Here is a 5,673-nt window from a genome sequence, read left to right as displayed (position 1 = left end):
TGTACTTGGTGAGAATTGTATAGATAGTTCGAATGGAAGAATAGATGGATGAAAGGAAGGTAAGTGAAAGCAATGAATATAAATATTTCAAAGATATCTTCAAAATAAATAAAAATATGTAACAGAAGCTTCAAGAGTTAATAATGTCAAGAGAAAGAAACAGACAGTTCACTTATGAAGAAGAAAATTGCTAACACCAGTCTAAGCTACTTCTGATAGGGAGTACAGTGGGGCCTTGACTTACGAGTTTAATTCGTTCCGTGACGGAGCTGTTAACTCAAATTACTCGTATGTGAAATCAACAGTGAACGAGTGAGACATGTGATGCTGGGCTGATGTTGTGGCGTTCACTGTGACGTTCACTGCGCCAACTAGTGGTGGGGTATCTGAAGCTGGCTCGTAACCTGAATTTTAGCTCGCAACTCAAAGCAAAAAATCGGCCGAGAGACGGCTCGTATCTCGAAAAACTGGTTAGTCGGGACACTCGTAAGTCAAGGCCCCACTGTATTCAGAAGCTCAGAGTAGTATACAGAACACCACAGTATGTTTCGTCTAGTTCTACATAGGGAATGAAACAAAGAACTCTGTTTCCTAGATAACTCAAGAAAAAATTAATTTAACTTATTCAAATAAGGTAAGCAAAATAATAATTTGGAAATATTTACCTCCATGATTTTCTTGATTCCATTTTTTACTGCAAAGCCTGATATACTTTCCTCTGTGTTTTCATTGGTAAAACCTTAGGATAGCCTTCTTTATCTTACTCTGTCTCTTGTTGACCAGCTGAAGTCACAGTTTAGATCTGTAGAAAATTAGGCTATGAGTTGACTGGCTCATACCCCTTCATAAAATTAAAGCATCTGTATTAGTTTCCTAATTAGTTGCCACAAACAAAAAATTCCACAAACTTGGTGACTTAAAACCACTTGGTGGTTTAAATATATTTTTCCCACAGTTCTGGGGGCCAGAAGTCCAAAATCAGTATCACTGATACCCTTTTCAGTAGATTTCAAAAATGAATTTCAAGGTGTCACCAGGTTGTGCTCTCTCCAGAGATTCTAGAGGAGAATGCATTTCTCACCTCTTCCAGCTCTGGGTGGCTGCTGGCACTCCTTGGTTTGTGGCTGTATCACTCCAATCCCTACCTCTGGTCATACTGTCCTCTCCTTTTCTGTAGTCAAATCTCCCTCTGCCTCCCTCTTACAAGGACACTTGTGAATAATCCAGGATACTTTCCCTTCTCAAGATCCTTAATTATACCTGCAAAGTCCCTTTTTGCCATATAAAATACCATTCACACGTTCCAGGGTTGAGGACATGGATATCTTTTGGGGAGCTAGCACCATAGCATCTTGATCCCTTAATCAAGAACATTGATGAAATAACATAACAGAAGACATTCATTATCTCTTTAAAGATGTCCTTCATAATCTGTATTTTTAAAAATCTTATCTTTTTGCCATCTAAAATATTAATACTCGCATATCAAATATACATTAATTTAGACTGATATCTTTTATAGTAGGTTCCAAAAATGAATTCTAAGAAAAAAAACCCAACTTATCATATTTCAATCTTTTTAAAATATAGCTTCATGAATAATCATTTGACACTGAAACATGAGTTCAGAAACTATTATTATTTTGGCACAGGAACAAACTTAATTTCAGAATGACAAACTCCCGATATCCATTAACTTTCACTAAAATAAAAGTTTTAAGCTCCTGGATAACTTATGAATACAAATAGAATAGATGTTATATGGTTTCATATTGCTTCCATATGTAGGAACTGGTCATTTCAACAAATTATAAATAGATAAAAAAAATTTCACATAATGACCTAAATCTGCAGCCACAAAGAACCCATGATTTAGGTTTAACAAATGAACCAAGATGACATTTGCAGTTTTGTTCAGAATTAATGTGCATGGGTTCATATGGAATCATCAGTCAGTTATTTGCCAGCTATAAGCAATTAAGAATTCTTATAGGAGATTATCTGCAACTTCCCCATTCCTTCAGAATTCTCTTAACTCAGAGACTGTCTTTCAGGCCTAGTAGAACCCTTGGGTGGGAGAAAGATTGGGGTGACCATTCTCGGTCTACACTGAATATGATCTTAATATTTTTCAATATGTATTCTTCCACCATCACTTATACCACCAGATAGGAAGTTGAGTGTACACAAATAGAGTTGTGTGGTGTGTTTTTGTTGTTGTTGTTGTTAATCCTCACCTGAGGATATTTTTCCATTGATTTTTAGAGAGAGTGGAAGGGAGAGAGAGACACATCAACGTGAGAAAGACACATGCATTGGTTACCTTTGCACAGGCCCCAGCCAGGGCCTGGGACTGAGCCTGCAATTGAGGTGCATGCCCTTGACCGGAATCGAACCCAGGACCCTTCAATTCACAGGCTAACACTCTTTTCATTGAGCCAAACCAGGTAGGGCTAGAGTTGTGTTTTTAACAATAATGTGACACATACTTTTATTATATGGCATATAAGGGCTTTCTAAGGCTTTGTCTGCATGTTGATAATCAGTTTCTTTATGAGCCATGTAATTGCTGTTAGCGGCTCATGCCACTAGATCATCCACTTCACTGTCCAGTGTTTCCAGGATAAATTCCGTACATGTTTTTTTTATGACAAATTTCACATGGCCTACCATTTGTTATTTGTTGCAGTCATCGAAGTTTGATATCCTATGGTAAACACATTTCTTGAAATCGTTAGAGTTGGGATGCAAAAGATGATTTGTGAAGGGTGAAGGTAGTTGTCTTTAATGAACACTGTTTGGAAATGGCATTTGATCAACTATTGTATATTGATCTGGCCAGGATTTTATCTACCTCGCAGTCATACACATTGGTATATGTAGACAGAAGAATCATTCAAGACTTTCACAGAATTGCCAACTGCTTGTTCCTTGACCTAGATAAAATTTTGGATAAATTTGCTTGAAGGAAGACTCATAAATGGCATAGTAATAACCTGCTTAAGAGGTAAATCTTTCTTGCCTATGAATTTAACCTAATAAAGTCCGGTTTATGAAAGGCTGGATGACACATCTAAATCTCTTCATGCTGGATTAATGTTTCTAAACAAATTATCTTTCAAAGGTAGAAAAGCCTAACTTTTCCATACTCTAGTTCCTGGACTTTATTATTTTTTTATTATCATTTAAAAAAATATATTTTTATTGATTTCAGAGAGGAAGGGAGAGGGAGAGAGAGGTATAGAAACATCAATGATGAGAATCATTTATTGGTTGTCTCCTGCACGCCTCCCACTGGGAATTGAGCCTGCAACCTGGGCATGTGCCCTTGACCAGAATCGAACCCGGGATCCTTCAGTCCGCAGGCCAACACTCTATCCACTGAGCCAAACCAGCTAGGGCTAGTTCCTGGATTTTAAATGTTGGAGTTTCTCAGAACTTGGTATTGACCGTTGTTAACTGGTTGAAGTGTAATTTTTTAAAAATACATTTTTATTGATTTCAGAGAGAAAGGAAGAGGGAGAGAGATAGAAACATCAATGATGAGAATCAATGACTGGCTGCTTCCTGCACACCTGCTACTGGGGATGGAGCCCACAACCCTGGCATGTGCTCTTGACCGGAATCAAACCTGGGACCCTTCAGTCTGCAGGCCAACACTTTATCCACTGAGCCAAACCAGCTAGGGGTGAATTTTTATATTATATATATTTTCCCCTGTATTCTATATTCTCCTGTTAGGTGATCTCATTCACTCTCATGTTTTCAAATGCTATCTACATGCTATTGGATTATAAATTCATCTCATGCCCAGGTCTCTTTTCAAAGCTCTAGACATCTATATCTAACATCTTATTCTGTACCTCCTCTTGGATGTATGCCAGGCACCTCAAACTTTACATGTCTAAAACAAAATTCATGGATCACAGCATACTAGCGTACTACCCTCCACCCCCACACTTTTTACCATAGTCCCAGTCCCAGGTCGCTAGGAAACACAACACCTTTTCTTTATATATATATGTATATATATGTATATATGTATATATGTGTATATATGTATATATGTATATGTATACATATGTGTATATATATGTATATATGTATATATGTATATATATGTATATATGTATATAATCTATCAGCAAGTCTTATTGATTCTACTTTCTGAAAATATCTTGAGTTTGTTCACTTCTACCCATCTCCATTGACCTCAACTTACTACAATACACTCAGTTTCCACCTGCCTATCTGGCTCACTTCATCCACTTTTCCCCTTTCATTTAGTCACACAGTAGCCAGACTGACCTCTTTAAAATGCTATTATGATCACAGTATTCCTCTGCTTAAAACCCTTTTGTCATGCTACAACAGGTATGAAACTTGAAGACATTATGCTAAGTGAAATAAGCCAGGCACAAAAGGACAAATATTATTTGATTCCACATATATGAGAATAGAATAGTCAAACTCATAGACAGAAAGTATAATGGTAGTTACTAAAGGCTGAGGGAGGGAGAAATGGAGGGTTAGTGTTTCATGGGTACAGAGTTTCAGTTTGGGATGATGAAAAAGTTCTGAAGATGAATAGTGGTAATGGTTGCACAACAATGTGAATGTCCTTAATGCTATTGAATATCTTTAAAATGGTTGAAGTGTAATTTTTTTAAAATATATTTTATTGATTTTTTACAGAGCGGAAGGGAGAGGGATAGAGAGCTAGAAACATCGATGAGAGAGAAACATCGATCAGTTGCCTCCTGCATACCTCCCACTGGGGAGGTGCCCGCAACCAAGGTACATGCCCTTAACCAGAATCGAACCTGGGACCCTTCAGTCCGCAGGCTGATGCTCTATCCACTGAGCCAAACCAGTCAGGGCGAAGTGTAATTTTTATATTATATATTTTTTACTTCAATTAGAAAAACAAACAACCTTTTGGTTGTCCATTGCTGTTATGATCAAGATCAAAATGCTTTACACTGTCTAGAAAGCCTGATGTGATCAGGCCTTCCACTCTACCCTCAGTTTCAATGCTTCAGTTACACTGGCTGCCTTTTAAATCTTTGATGACACTAAATTTCCTTCTTATTTCAAACCTTCCCTCTTAATGTTCCCTCACCTGGCCAACTACTACTCATCCTTCTAGTCCTCAGCTTAGGCATCACTTCCCCCACAATATTTTCCCTGACTCCCTCCAGTGATAGACCCTCCTGTTTACATTCCTATAGCACCTATACTTCTTTGCAGCACTATCACAATTATGACTTACTAGATGCCCGGTGTATGAAATTCGTGCACAGGGGTAGGGGTCCCTCAGCCCAACCTGCACCCTCTCCAATCTGGGAGCCCTCAGGGGATGTCCTACTGATGTCCCATGGGGAGCGGGCCTAAGCGGCAGTCTGGCCTCCCTCTGCAGGAGGAAACCAGGCTGATCAGGGGAAGGCACCGCCCCCATCACCCTGCTGCTGCTGCCACTGCTGGCCGCTGCAGCTGCCAAGGTGTTTTTATCAACAGGGATTCATCCCTTCACCACGAAAAAATGACAACTTTTCTTTAGGCATTTTCAAGATGTCTCTTTCATCGAATATGACATTTCTTTCTTTCCCTTCCTTCCTTCCTTCCTTCCTTCCTTCCTTCCTTCTCTCTCTCTCTCTCTCTCTCTCTCTCTCT

This window comes from Myotis brandtii, unplaced genomic scaffold (assembly GCF_000412655.1).
Source record: "Myotis brandtii unplaced genomic scaffold, ASM41265v1 scaffold540, whole genome shotgun sequence".
NCBI lineage: Eukaryota > Metazoa > Chordata > Mammalia > Chiroptera > Vespertilionidae > Myotis > Myotis brandtii.
Note: the sequence above shows the minus strand (reverse complement) of the source record.